The sequence below is a fragment of the Mesocricetus auratus genome, unplaced genomic scaffold (assembly GCF_017639785.1).
Source record: "Mesocricetus auratus isolate SY011 unplaced genomic scaffold, BCM_Maur_2.0 Super-Scaffold_100009, whole genome shotgun sequence".
Lineage (NCBI taxonomy): Eukaryota > Metazoa > Chordata > Mammalia > Rodentia > Cricetidae > Mesocricetus > Mesocricetus auratus.
The window spans coordinates 17,448,488-17,464,846 of record NW_024429193.1 but is presented as its reverse complement, the minus strand read 5'-3'; the positions used below and the strand labels follow the sequence as shown (position 1 = coordinate 17,464,846).

At 36.5% G+C, this 16,359-nt stretch overlaps 1 protein-coding gene across 2 annotated transcripts in view; it reads left to right on the top strand.

Moving 5' to 3' along the window:
• The window catches only part of Unc5c (unc-5 netrin receptor C), a 359,028-nt gene that overhangs the window by 192,015 nt on the left and 150,654 nt on the right, over positions 1-16,359 (top strand). The gene's annotated exons all lie outside the window — the stretch shown is intronic.

Sequence of the window (16,359 nt, the reverse complement as noted above, 5' to 3'; positions counted from 1 at the left end):
TCCACTCATTTCCCTCCTATTTCTGTCCCTTCTTCCAAATGTTTCCTGTGCCTTGAAGGAAGTGATACAGCATAAACAATAGTTTTGTATTGTTTTGGAAGGGTCATTATATTGAAGAAGATATTCTCTCAACAAGAGATAATCAAATCCTCTTTTAAGTCATTCATATAATCATTATCAAAACACATAGCTCTTAGCCTAATATGAGTATTTATTTACTTAAAGTTTGATTATGCTAATGTACAATTAAATATTGCTGTAGCAACAGCCTGAAAAGGATGCTGCTATGAAAGACATTTGAGTTGCACAAGCTCCACTTTCTAATTCATCTAATGTTCAATGAATCTCCCACCACCTGAAGATCTGTGTCATCTGGAGATATAACATTTTCTGTTTTCAGAAGTCTAATTTATTAGTGCCTTGGCCAGAGGCTCAGTAATGAACACAGCACAGGCAAACAAGGGAAGGCAATTTGTGTCTGTTCTGTGTCATGGTAAACCTGTTGTGTGAGCAGTCTGCCAGAAATGCCTACCCCGCCACCAAATGCAAATATAGCAGACAAAGATCAGTGCCTTATACAATGAAACAGCCGATAAGAACTATTATGGTGATTGAAAACACTTGCTAGGGTAAAATTTTTTCTGGCCCTATCCACCAGCTGGCAAAGGGTAGTTGGGCTGGGCTTTCCATAACTTGAAAGTTGATGTTAGCGTAAACTAAAGCACAAATGGCACCCGCTAGAATTGCCTGTTATGGTATTCCTGTATTCTGTCTAGTCCACAACTTTCTTCATTTTTTCCTGCTCTAAAGATCTAGAGAGGATAGATGATTGCTATTGTATTAGTTTTTCCTCCATTTTAACAGTTTGGGAATTCTGTACATGTGAAAGAATGTCCTCTCTATTAACAAATGTGATCAGCTCCTATTTCCTGTGAAGACTAGACAATGGAAAATCGGCAGTAAACTAAAGATAAAGGGAAAACCAAAATTGTTTCACACAAGAGAAAAACTCAGCAATGAGATCACACTGCTTCCCACCCCTGTCAGACTTAGTAACCTGGAAGGCAGCTTGTGCACACTGTCACTGCACCCCTCTGCTCTGCCTTTCTCTTGCTATGCCATGAAAACTGGTTCTTTCTGTACCAAGTTCATTAGGTGACCCCAGTTCCCTATTAACAGCTTGTTCTCTCAGCATTCATCTTCTTCTGATACACTGGAATCTCAGGTTTCATCTTCTTTCCATGGCCTTCAGTTATGCACTATCCTGAAGCAGTAATTATGGTCAAAAGACCGGAATGCTATGAGACCAGAGACTGAGTGACAGGAACCTTAGCCACATGGACTGAGAGAGTGGGGAGATGGTTATGACTCAAACAAGAAGCAGAAGATAGGAAAATAAAAACAACACATTTCTCTCTCCCCTACTTAGCAGGTGATGAAGCTGTAAGAGGTCTCAGAGATGTGTTGACTATGTAATAGTGAATGTAGGGTGCTGTTTGCCCCTTACCTATTCATTCCTAGGAAGGGTCTGAGTTGTAGCTAATGAGTGGTACAGAATATGTTTATTTTAGACATGTGTCACGGTTGAGAATATGGAAGAACCAGAAGTGAACGGATAAATTGATCCTGAGCACCATAAGAATATGTTTAGAGTCTTTCACTCAGCGATATCCAGTAAATTTTCTGATGTATGAAGAAAAAGATTCTTGACAGATCTTACAAGTAGACCTCTCCTTGAAGGACTGGCAGTGATTTCCAAGACAAACAAATTCCTATTATTGTCTTGCTTCTTTGCAGTCTCAACTTTTGAAAGGAGGTTGTCTGCTGTGACTTGGATGTGGCTCTTTTTGTGGAGGGAACCGAGTGGCTCTCTGACCTGAGGGGCTTTGTGTGCTTTATAGAGTCATAGGCTTAGAATGTTCAGGCAGCCCATGCTGTGGGGAAGACACTTTAACAAGGGCTGTGTTATTCTGTGCCCTCATCTGCACAAGTGCACATCCCAGAGGAACACATGCTTAGCTTCATTTTGTTTATTTTGTAATTTGGTTTTGTGGCAGTCCATCTTGAAGGTACAGAAAGGATAATGATTTCCCAAGAACTTGAGTTGAACCCGAGCGGAAGAAGAGGGAGTAAGGAGACCTGCCCTGAAATCAACCTGCTCATTTAAAGTAGATTTGAAGGAAAATGGAGCATGAGAACAACAAATCAGTCTGACTTATCTAAAAGGAGTGGATGAAATCATCTCCACAGAAGGAAATGTGTAACCAAATCCAGCAGTTCATCACCTCTTCATGAGACCTTGAAATAGGTCTATGAATTTATATTGTTTCCAAAAGACATGTGAGCCATGCTGCCCTACCCCATCCCACTGTGAACCTTGAAATCAATCCATTGCTCTTTCAAACTTTGGGGAAATGATATGCTGCTAATGTCAATGAACTTGCTGCACTCACAAGTGTGTTTTCACTCCTCAGGTTTACTGAAGTGGAAGACAGGAAGGATATGCTTTCCTGAAAGACCTCTATTTTCCAGATGCCAGTGCTTTTTTGATAGAATGTCCCCTTACCATGAAAAGCAGTGCTAGTTCCCTTCCCACAAATAACCTGTTCCTCTCTATTAACAAATGTGATCAGCTCCTATTTCCTGTGAAGACTAGAAAAAGGAAAATCGGCAGTGTCCAAACATATCCTCCTCTTACATCACAACCCAGGGCTGAGTCTTCAGTGGCCTGTCACGCTCCAAATCCTCCTTGTTTACCCAACTTGTCTTGCTTTCTGCAAATTGCCTCAGTTTATTATCATTTATTTGATGGTAATTTTACCAGTGTTAATACCTAACTCTGTGGAACAACAAATAATTTATGGGTTGCTAGACTTACTCTACATAATGTCTTATTGTTTTTTTCTACATTGTGGACATGATTTGATATGCTAATTCTTACATTTAAAATACACATTACATTTTTGCCTAAAAATAAACATGTGTGTGTGTGTGTGTGTGTGTGTGTGTGTGTGTTTCCAGGTATACTAGAACGGGCATTAAAGGCTAATATAGGTCACACAGCATGGGTTCTGGGAACTGAACAGTGCTCCTCTAAGATGCAAATCACTTATCTGTGGAGCTGTCTCTTCAGCCTCCAAATCAACTTTGATAGGCGAGGAAAAGCAGTATATGCAAACATGTTCATGGAATTGGAAAGTTATACAAATAAAACACCCAATAAGAATATATTATTGGTATCTCTGAATAGACCAGGAAATAAGGCTATGTGGAAGCTTAGGGTATAGTTCTCATTTTTTCCTATAACTAATAAATATATATTTGTATTTTCATGAAAAACTTCACCGAGTGGATGAACCATATCAGATGGTTCTCTAGGTACTAACTGATAGTCAAGGACTATTTCTGGTATTTATTAGTCATGTTTATTTCAGCAAGTTAGATTATTTTTGCCAGTATTTTCATCTTTAGAAAGGCGATAATGATATTACCCATGGTGCTACTGTGGGAAATAAATGAGAGAATCTACCATCCATAATGGGTACCTGCCATTTTGTAACTGCTTTATGGATGTTTGTATAGTAGTCTTGCTATTATTGCTAAACATAGTAATACCGAGAATTTTCTTAAATACATTTCCAGGATGTGGAAGACAATGTCCTCTGTAACTCAGCCGTGTTTACTAATCCAGAAACATCTAGATGCCTTTCCTAGCTCCACTATTACAGGTAGAGACAGTCTTGGAGGCATACACAAATGTTTAATAGAAAAGTATTCAATCATCTATGATATTTTGAAAGTTGTATCTCACAATATAGCTGAAAATGAAACATTTCTTATAGTCAGGCATGATAGTATATGTTTGATAATCCAGCACTTAGGAGGCTGAGGCAGGAGGATCATGAATTTGAGATCAGTCTGTGTTACACAGGGAGCTCCAGGATAGAATGAGCTCTATCTTTGAGACACTATGTCAAAAGCAAAACACAAGAACACTACCTTTGCCTCTTCTGAAAACAGTATAGGTAGCAATTATTAGGCTGAGAAACAGTACTCTTGGCATCAAGTAGGAGAGAAACCCATTGCCCTACCTGTGACCAGCCCAACAAGCTCTATGCCTGGTTGTTAAATTTTTAAATGAATGAATCATTTTGAAGGATTATTTGTAAGATATGGAAGTAGTTCTAAGGTAGTTGAGTACTTAACATGTTTTGATGTTATGTTTAGAGAAAAAAACAATGACCAATACCATATTCTGAGAATTAACTTCATATTTTTTCATCTCCATTTTGTCTTTCCTAATTAGGGAATAACATTAATAGTACTGCTTAATTCTGAGGTCTAATATGATATCCAAAACAAACCTATGGAAGATGAGCCCAGCTATATTAGTCTTTATTCATTTGTTTGTTTGGTTGGTTTTTCTTATTTAGTTTTTTAATACAGAATTTAGTTGGAACCTTAAATAACATTGCTGCCAGACAATAAGTCGTAATATCTTAACTATCTCAAATAAGACCAGAGTTTGTGGCTGGAGTTTTTGTCATGCTCCACATGCGAGTCCTTATGTGAAGCATCAAGGTAGACTTAGGTCTTGAAAGAGGTTTTTTTTTTTTTTGTATCTTATAAAAATAGCTCACCTCCTTAAACTCCATGTAAAGAGGGCAGGCTGGACTAAAGTGACAAAAATTGCCCAGAGGGGAACCCTGAATGAAAACTTTGAAGGTAACTATTTTCACCAAAGAGTTGTCCAGATTTAATTAGTTATGGAGGTTAAAGGAGGGGAGTAAAGGCCAAAGAGCCTGAAGGGACCATAAGAGCAAAGTGTCAAGGAGAAGCCAGGCCTCATATGGAGAAGGAAGTGTCGCTGCTTGAAGCTTTAATAATTTGGTGTCCGGGTGTCAGGCATTCTGATTTCCAGTGGCAGGGGAGGTGACATTGAGAAACATTAACCAGCCTTACAGTGTGCTGGAGGTGATCCATATCCTTTCCATCTTCTTCAGTCTCCCCGGCATATTGTCCTTTCTGTCAGTACGTTTTATGTTTCATTCAGTACAAGAATGCCACTGGTGCCATCCACACGGATCTGATGCAAAGGCAGAGGTTCACAAACATTGTTGCTCATCAGCAGAATTAACTCTTTCCGTTAATTACAGCACCAGCTGCAGAAACACCATGATCTAAAAATGTCAAAAAATATGAATTTGTAGTGTAACAACCTGGAGCTCAGGATAGCAATGCTGTTGGTAATAGCTGTGATTCATGCTTGCTTTATTATAAAACATCTGTAGGGAATTTGAGTGTTGTAGAAATATTATCAATCCCTCAAATGTGTAGCATTGTTTTGCCTTCAACCCTGTGAATGTTAACTTACGTTAACATTGCAGAATTATACTTGGGATATAATAGGTTCATAATGTAAACAATTCTCCTATAAATAATGCTTCCAAGGAGTCAGAGAATGTACTGTGTAAATCAGTATCAGAAGCATAAAGAACATGTTCAATATGATCACATTTGTATTTTTAAAAGCTATATAACTATTCATATACATGTACACATATACAATGGGGGTTTTATAGAATTCTATTTACAAAAACACCTTAATGTAATTTTAACAATGAAATAGTACTAACATTAAAAAACAATAGTTATTAAGGAAGTAAAAACTCAACACACACATGCTCTTACATGTAACAACAATTAATGAATAAATGATAATTTTTAAAAAGAGCAAGGATTTGGTATATGGAAGGGTTTGGAGGGAGAAACGGGAAGGGGGATATGATATAACTATAATCTCAAAAAAGAAATACATTTTCAAATTTAAAAGCAGCATAAATAAAGTACCAGGTGAATTATCTGCAGGGATTGTATATAGAATATAAACAAACAATTGATTTAATGGCCTTTGTATACCACACTGATGGGAAATGAGGAACTATAACGCTTTAAACCAAGAAGCAACAGCCATGATTTTGCATGATTGCAGGAGTTAAAGGACTTGATTTATGATACCTTGAAATGTTCTGGGAAAAACATGATTGCAATAGAATGAGAAACACAGAAATGGTGACATCTAGCAGTCACATAAGTCACACAGAGAGAAGCACTTGTTGATACTTTTTACATAAGAAGTGAAAAATAGGCAAGGGTTAACTTTTTATTTCTGATTTGAGACAACTCTGTGGTAGTTTGCTTTTAGATTTTGATGTTTCCTTTGCTCATGAACTGGCATGCGGACTTCAAGATGGCTGTGCTTTTCATGTGTATTAGGACATTTTCCTAAATTGAAGGAATTAGTCATTAAGGCAGAGGGAGGGGCTGGGAGTAGAGGGAGGGAAACTGCGGGCTGAGTGTAATGGATGAAAGAATAAAAAATAGTCTGTAGGTAGAGCTTCGATGTGTATGGGAAATCTCAGTTTTTCATTGTCCTATCCTTTAAAATACATGATAAACCATGTAGTGATATTTCAGTGTGTTTATTTGTGGGTGACCACTGCATCACATACAATGAGTACGCTTATTGTCCACATATCCCATTTTTTCAATAACTATAACTTATTTTTAAGTTGGTGCTGTTTGTGTCTGCTGTTTTGATTTAGCCTTCTAAACACAGTACCTACACAAAGATACACACACACACACACACACACACATCACACACAAATACATGGAGTTTTGAGAATATTTTTAAAATTCCTTGAAAATAAGTTGCAGGTATTTGTAGTTCTCTGGTCTGTGGTACTGTTTAAACATGGAATGTCCTATAGCAGTTAAAGATGTATGCATTGTTTATAATGAGATTGCTACACATTACACCAAAATTTGAATTATAACATATAATCTATATAGGTAGCAAGGTTCTTTGTTATTTTAGAAGCAAGTCACCAGTTATAGATACATTCACTTCAACTGAGAAACAATTTTTAAACCTTCTGGGAGATGGTAATTCTGGCCAGAAGTGAAATCATTGATCCCCTCAAACTGCAGTATAGAACGTTTATAGCCTAATAGCAAGGGAAGGTTATTTCTGAGATTAAAAAGAAATCTTTTAAATGGAATTGAAGTCTACATGGAGGAGTCAATTCTGAGTGTCGATTCTGAGCAGTGAAATATGTGGAAGTAAAAGAAAAACCTTAAACCCTCCTTGTGGGATACAGAATCCCCAATCCCAATTTGGAGGAGTGGTGGTAAATGAACTGGGAGTTAGGTCAGTGCGGGCCATGTTCTGTGGAACACTCAGACATTGGGGCAGAGGCTGCTGCTATTCCATTTTCATCCTAGAATACTCACGCTTGTTGAAGTCATGCACTGCTGCTATGTTGTGGATCTGAAAAGTCTCTGCTTCAGCTTGGTCTCAAATGCAGCAGTGTTTGCAAGTGAGATGCGAGGAAGCCATCTTATCCACCGAGGGTCTCTTGTCTATAAGGATGAGTAAGAGGTTTAGGTGAGACATAGTGGAAGGAAATTAGTACTTCAAAACCTGTGCTTGGAGGTGTGATCCTGTCAGTAGTCCCTCATCTCTCAGGCTGTTTGCTTCATGATTGCCATGAGATGAGCAGTGAGTCAACTAAGACCCTGAGTGATGGATTCAAATGATCATGGACCAGGTTATATATATATGGTCTCAAATAATAAGGTGAAATAAACTTTTTTCTTTTAACTTATTTATTTCTGGTAATTTTGTCACTTCAATGAAAAGCTGGCTAACACGGGCAGAGGAGGAGGGAATCTAGGGCAATTCAAATCACTATCAAGGCTCTTACAATAATTCAAATAAAAAGCAAGTGGACTCCTTTAATTTATTTATAATACCTTCATAAGGGACCCTGTTTTGACTGTGAAAATGATGCTATAAATAGAAATGAGGAACTGGTTTTGAAAATAAGGTTTGTTTTAGTGAGAAGATAGTCCATATAGTATCAATGCTAAGGACACAGTGCTGAGCAAAATGGAAAATATCTTAATTTATAGAGCTTGGAGATACATGCAAATGGGAAAATCAGGTTAGTGAACAAGTTAATTTGAGATAATAACAGAAAATAAAATAATAACAACAATAAAAATAACAGATTATTAGAAAACTTGAGATAGAAACTCCTTCTCAGGTGTCATTTGTTTGGATTTTTGTGGTCTTGATTCTCTTCTTGCCTGGCAGACAAAGGTAAGAAGGAAAAGACATGCCCTTCAGTAAATTGCAAGTGTGTGAGTGTTGGATGAGTGTTGTGTGATAAAGACTCCAGTGTCAGGATGTCTGTCTCCATGTGCTGGCAAGAGGACAGGAGGCTAAGACAGGAGACATAGAGGGCAGAAGCAATCAGCTCATGCAAGTCCTTGTTGGCCTGGATGAAGAGTCTGATTTCATTCTCAGTCGATACAAAGGCATCAGGGGTTTTAAGGAAGCAGACTGGAGGGGAAGGTTATGAATGTGACACGATCTGATAATTGAAGCCACTGGTGTGATGAGATGCCCAGGGGAGAGTCCAAAGAGAAACTTTGAGAGGTATCTGACTGTATTTAAGAAGCAAAGGAGAAAGTGGAAGGTTAAAGTCATAGAACAGGAAGCAATATAGTGCAAATGCAGAGTCCCCAAGGAAGAAGACATTTACAAATGTGGAGAGTGATGTAATACATCAGTGTATTACAAGCACAATAGACGAGGACAATAAAGTCAGACGTCCTGTAAGACTTTCCACTCACTCCAGGTTAGACTCAACCTTCAATATTTCATGGAAGAATTCACTTAGTTCAAAACTAGGTACATCTCCTGATAGATGGCATTAAAATTGGCATACAAGATAAGTTCTTTATTGGAAGTGTACTTGTACGTTTAAACACTTGAATTATGTCTTTGGAGGCTGAGGTGATAAAGTGTGTGCACCTCAGATGTGAATACCTGTATTCAGTTCTACTGAACACATACACACACACACTCACACATGCACACATACACACATGCACACACACATGTATTCTCTCTCTCTCTCTCTCTCTCTCTCTCACACACACACACACACACACACACACCACACAAGCTTGTGCCTGTAACCCAGAGCTAGAAGCAGCAGACATCAACAGGCAGGTTCCTGAAGCTTATTTCTTAGCCAATTCACCCAAATTTATGAGCTTCACTGAAAGATCCTGCCTCAAAAGATAAGAATAGAAGGTGACCAAGGAAATACACTGAACATCCTTTGCTATTCATACCCACGTGTGAATGCACATTCACAAGAACATACACATACTAGTAAGTATGTACTTGATGCACTCAGTGTATGTACAGGCGCACACATACATACAGACACACACAGATAACTTTGGATACACATATTTCTGATATAGTTTTACAGTGAATTCTTCTCCCTTCCATGATTTTAGTTAATGAAATAATTCCCATACATTTCTGTGTTGTCCTGTGAAATTTTCTCTAGGAATAACAACACAAATTAAAAAAGAAATGAAAACCTTGAATTCTATGACTGGCACTCTAGACATGAGATGTTTAGACGTGAGTAAGTACCACTGTTGTGCATGAACCTGCCATCTGGTAGGGACTGGATATATTCAAGGAAGGATCAATGGGAATGGGAACCATAGTGTGAGCTTAGTCTTGGCATCACATTCAGAGGAAGGGATGTTTCACCTGCTGTGAGGATTTAGACAGGCTACTGAAGGGTAATAGCAGGAAATTGTGGAAGATTTTGATGATGTGAATGTTGTCTGCTTATATTTTTCAATTGTTCAGTTAAAGATGTTGATCATCCAGGAGCATCAGTTCTGCCTCTGAGGCATTTCAGTGATTGCTTGAAACACATTCAGATTATCTAGGATAATGAATTTTTTCCTCCGGGTTACCTGTGAGCTTAATCTCATCACAGACCCCTCCAAAGGAACACACACTCTAACATGTAATAGCTGGGAACCAGAGCCTGGCACACTTGACACAAAGCTGTTCACTTCAGACAATTTTCCAGAATGGATACCAGAATGTGTAACCTGAATACATGAACAAATGAATATTCACATCTTTGGTAGACTTAAGAAAAACAGACCCAAGTTTATGTTTTATTTGTTCGTCAAAGGTTAATTCAGTGTCATAAAATTAACTTTAAGCTATTTAAGCATCATTTATTTATTCATCTTTTAAACTTATTTTAGGTTTATGGGTATTTTGCCTTCACGTATGTCTGTGCACCATGCATTTGTTTAGAGATGGCAGAAGTCAGAAGTGGGCATTGGGTCCTGTGAAACAGGAGTTAGAGCTGGTTGTGAATCACCACGTGGGTTGCTTGGACTCTTCTGGAAGAGCAGCCAGTGGTAGTAACTGTTGAGCTACCTCTCCAGACACAATTTTTATAATATTCTTATTTGTGCTTTTATTTATTTTCAACTGTCTAAGGTTCACAATGAAAGTGTAGAATTTGTGACACCAACCACTAGAAGGGAGTAAGAAAATGGCAGGCCATTCCCATAATTCACTGTAGAAGACCATACACATTAGCAATTCACTTTGATATACTAAATTAAGCATTTAAAGTACAAAGTAAAGCACTAATGGATTATTACTTAATTATAAATAGATATTTGCATAACAAGACTAATAAAATAGTGCTATTATATACTGAGATTATCATACAAATTATCTTCTCTCATGTGATTTCTATTTCTGTAAGATGCCATTTAATGATAAAGTAGATAAAGTATAGAGTCAGGCACAACAGCTAGGACTGTACTACTATATGGAAAATGATCATCAAATACAAATTCTTGAAAAAAATACGAACACAGCAGTAAACTCTGAATTCAAAGTCAGAGGTCACAGTACTGAGGAATTTGGGGCTAAATTAAAAGAAAAATGAAATGAGGCTAGAAATAACTCAATCAAAGTAAAACAGTTGCAAATACCACAGTCTTTAAACATGGCTTTTAATGGAGACATGTAGCAATTTTTAATGAAGTCAGTGCTGTTGGTTTTGGAAGTTGTACTTAATGAAACATCCTAGGCTGGTGCATCTCCTAATTTGGACAAAAGCTCAAAAGTGTATACCATTACCATTACCAGCTGTAACACATTTGAAAAGCCTTCAAGTAAGAGACAAACATCCCCCAACAAGCTTTGCACATTTCCACCCCAAAAGTAATGACCTCTCATGTCTGCAAATGCCAGCTACAATGCTTTCCTTCATACATCCTTTGACCTGACAGGGCAGTCACCTCCATACTTGTACACACACTTATATGTATACAAACACCTCCCTTTCTGTTGACAAACAAAGCATGCAAAAATTAGCCAAAAAAATTGCTTTCTATACTTAGGTCAACATATACAAATCTTAATCCTTATTTTTATTGACTAAATAGTATGGCTGTGATTGGATTTTCAGAAACCTATTGAAAAGTACTTCAGTTAGAAATTAGTTATGTTCAATCTCTTGCAAATAAGTTCAAATGCCTTTTGTTGTAATATATTGTGTGGGTCTAAAGTACACAACACTTGGGTGAATGTATTCATACATGCATATGCAAATTTTATGGCACAGTATGCAGTGTGGTTTCAAAGGAGTGAGGCAGCTTATTTGGAAAAACATATTTTCAAATCCTTCTGATTCTGATGTCTATTTGTGCTCTTGATATTCTACGTAAATGCACCGTCATCAATCCCTTATCATTCAAATTTCTTAGCTGAACTGTTCAGCAAAGAAACTGGCCACTTTCTTTATCTTATACCTGATAAATCTTATGAAGAATAGAACAAAAGAGTTCTTTACATGCTTTTATTCAGTGTCACAGTAGAACTTACATAAAAGAGGCAGCGAGCGAGAGAAGAAGAGGGTTCCAAAGAATGAAAGCCAGAGATCAGGGGAACTTACCTGGGGCCTAAGAGAGCCCTTCTGTTTCTGAAGCAGCTGAATGTCAAATAGCAATTTTATATCACTCCCAGGAACAGAAGGATGTGGTTTGGAAAACATTCCTTTGAAAGTAAAAAAGTTTCTCTTCTGAAATTAGAACTATTCAGCAGATCCAAAATATGTGATACATTCAAGGCATCATTGATCCAACTATTTGAATTTAGAGGATGAATCAGTGAGTTATTTCTTGATATGTAGACCATAGCCTTTGTCTTCCAGAGGATATTTTAATCAAAAATAGCCTAGAATCTTATTTAAACAGTTAATTCCAGCTGCTTTTTTTGATAATATATCATACATTATCTCTTTGATGGATGGGTGGCCAAATATGGATAAAATTAGCTTTTCAGTCATTCATTTTAAATTACTCTCGAGTTCGTTGGAAGCAAATTCCATTTTAGAAGAATATGCTTTAAGTCTGAGACAAAGAGATAATGGTCCTATATTTTATGCTATGAGTAATAACAGTTTAAGTCTTGTGATTCAGAAATGTGGGAACTTATGTATTGAGTTGATGAAAATTAGGGCTTGATAATAGCAATAAAACCAGCAACCTAAAGCTTCCTAGATTGATGTTCATAGCATAGTATTTTCCTGTCAAGAATTAGGTACGGTGAAAGTCTATGAAGATAATACATGGTGAAAAACTTCCCCCACTTGTTTATAAATGAAAAAGCTAAAGCCTATATGATAAGAGAAGCAGGAATGCTAAGATTTACTAATACACTGATAAAAATTGGCACTGCTATTGAATGTCTTTATTGAATAATGGTAGAAAGTGGAAAGTTAAGTCAAATGTTAGCAAAGAATAAAATGAATAATAATGTTGAATGCATACAAAAAGGCATGTTTAGCTTTAAATTGAAACTGAATTTACCATAATTAACCGTAAGAATTTTACTTTCTTAATATTAATAAACTACCCAATAAAACGTACTTAACAATTTCATTATTCAAGTCATTTTGCCCAAACTAGTCCATTTAATTTCAACCTGAAGTATATATTTTATAAAAAGTAGTAATTTAGAATATTTAACCATATTGCCCAAGAAAAGTTTAAGTTTAAAGCTGTATTTATAAACTGGGTTCCTGTTGTCACCTTGATATCACCTCTGAATCTTCTGCTGTAAAGTGGGGAAGGATGTGCTCACTGATCTCTGTGAAATAAAACTCAGGGTTGTTCTTTAATAGCTTCAAGTTCTGTGATCTTACCTTAAAAGAATCTGGACACTGATTTGTTTGTCTAGTAAAACCAGCAAGGTGCTAAGAAATGATCTCAGAAAGGAGTCTATCAACTCAGAGCAGAGCTGACCTATCATTCCTGAAGGATTGGCCTCTGCATGTCATGCGTGCTCTTACCAAGGAAATAGGTATAGATTTCAAGGGAAGGCTGTGCACAGTTTGCCACATGTCTTCAACTGCAAGGAATTGATTAGAGCCTCGGCTTCTCATTCTAAACTTCCATGTCTTCTAGAAAATACCCAATATACCTTTAAAAATATGTTAAGTCCCCAATAAGTTTCAGCATGAATGTCTACAAGAAATGGTTTCATGTCTGATCAGACACTGTGGAGCAGAATACCCAGTTTCTTTCATATGTAGGTAGGGTTGGATTCTTAGTGAATGTGACCTGGGGTGTTTCATGGGACCAGGGCCTCATTTAATGTCCTCCTGCCATTTCTCTTAGAAATCTTCATATATTTTAACTGGGATCTTTGAATTTTTCTTCTATATTTGGCCACATAAATTATACAGGATGTTCTATGTGTGTTCCCAGAACCTACATTAGTCATCTCATGGCCACCTGTTACTCCAGTTTCTGGAGATATGTTACCCTCTGACTGCCATTAAGTATGTGCACACATGTGTACACATAAACTCTCACAGGCACAGATACATACATAAAATTTTTAAAAACCTTTCAAAACATGAAAATCAAATGAATGCAACATGCACTGCATCTTCAAGTTATTTTCATTCTAGTATTAAAGATTAGTTGTGCATTTTTAATTTTCTCAAGATTATTAATAGCAGCATTAAACTGGTTGGTATAGAACCTTAAGTATCAGCCTGTTTAATTTGTTATAATTATTCCACTACACATATGTACTAACTCAAGGTCTTGGATTTTCCTAGACAATGATTATTTCCACACTTAAACTGATTATGAGAAATAAGATACAACGTTTAATGTGATTTCATCTAGGCTATAATTGGAATTTACAGTATGGACACCATAAGAAGTAATAAGCTAATAGACTATTGTTTGTTAAGCCGACTCTCTGGAGGAACACTTGGCGATGAATTCTGTGGAAATGATAATTAAATGTAATTGAAAACACAAGATTCATCAAAAGAAGAAAACATTATTTCTAATGATAGAAATGATTTTTATTATATTTCATTTTAAGTGTTAACAATCAACTTGACAAATCAATACTATGCCAAGACACAGGCTAATTTTTTTCACTTGTAATAGTCATATTATGTTAAAACTTGAAATGCCCAACTGGCTTGATCATGTATGTTCTAGATATTTATTAAATCATCACTTTTCCTGCTGACATTTTACTGAGCTTGAAAATATGCATGTGATTTTTCTGATCTTCAATTATTTCCATCTTCTCAGGAGTTGGCAATAAAATAATGATACTAAGGAAATACATATTTTGGCTAGGTGCTATAGCTTATTTTTAGTATCTTTATGAATTTTTAATGAGATATGAACACACAAATACTTATGCTACATTACCAAATAAAATGGATGTGTATAATTAGCTAGTACTTTGTAATCAGTTATTTTAAAGGAACAGGCTTCACTTAAAACACCAGCTGAAAGGTATAAGGTATTTTATTTTTTAGATACTTGAATGAATGTGTAGTTTTAACTCCACCTCCATGTTTGTGTGTATGCAAGCCCAATCCGAAAGGAAACTGGAAAAAGCTAGAGTTACTGTCTTGTTTGCTTTCATGAATAATAATGAAACAAGACCTATGCTTCAGTAGAATTTGAGCATGGCATTTTGTATAGCTCTATTGATTATCAGCCTAGTACATCCTCACATATAAAAGGAAGTGCTCTGGAAGATGACAGAAAGATTGGGTAAGGCATTCAAGCCATAGGATTTGTGCAGACGGATCTGTCAATAGTGCAGTTCCTCGTCCCTTTGCCTTTCTGGCTCTGTTTATTTGATCAGTGTTGAGTGGTCTTGCATATTGACTTGTAGAGCTGGAATTGATATAAACAAGGTTATTCTTTAGTAACCTGTCAGTTTGTGTCCTTGTTTGTTAACAGTGGAAAAACTATAAATGATGTCTTGCCTGAGAAAGCATATCAGGAAGTGAAGGAAGAGAGAATGCCTAGTTACCATAGACGTCATTTCTACAATGTCAGGAATTGACTATAGTGAAGCAGTTTCAAAAACTAGTTTTGCCTGTGATTCAAGTAAGGCCAGTTTTTATTGCAAAACAAATTGGAAACAACTGGGTGTCATTACTATTTGAAAGCTCTCCCATAACCTAGATGAAAAAAGTTGCAGTCCAGATTCCTTAGTGGAAAGATGTCCACTTCACCAATGGCTAGCTCCCAAAAATCAGATAGCAACGGAATACATAATATAATGAGTTTCAAGGTAATGCCTGAGCAGCCAGTCTCTAAATACCAACATGATAGCATCTGTTAATACTGCACAAGAGTACTTCCAAAGAACTTGCGAAGTTCATTTTATACCTTTGATCCATGAATTTTAACTTGAAATATTAGCATATTTGTGGACTAATAATAGTTTGTTCTTTTCTGTCACTCATAAGAATATAATTCTCAGGCATAACATGTACCATAATGGAAAGACTCTTATCTTTTTATAAAACATTACTAAGTTTTTATTCAAGCAAACACATATGACTTTTTAAAACTTGGAATCAAATTAAGAAATATAAGATGATTTCAAAGTGTACCAATTTTTCCAGTGGTTTTGGATGAGATATATTCAATGATGTTGAAATATCAGAGTGGGAGCAACACACCTGAAAATTTTGAAAGCTATAACAAAGATATTTGTTCAGAATGAGGTTTTAAGCAATGCTCTATAGTCACTTAATAACATATAACATATGAAGTTTAATTTCAAAAATAGACCAAAAAGCATTTCTACCACTGCTACAATAGTAGCCAACTTGATACCCATTCACATTTCCAGTGCTTTAGACAATTTTAGTCTCAATGAATATTTCCTTTTTATTTTTTGAGACAGGGTTCTCTGAGTAAAAGTTCTGGCTTTCCTGAATCTCACTTTGTAGACCAGGCTGGCCTCGAACTCACTGAGATCCACCTGCCCTTACCTCCCAAGTGTTGGGATTAAAGATGTACACCACCACTACCTGGCCTCAATGAATATTTTTGTCTGACTGACTCAAGTGCCTCTTTTGAAACTAGTGATCAGTTTGA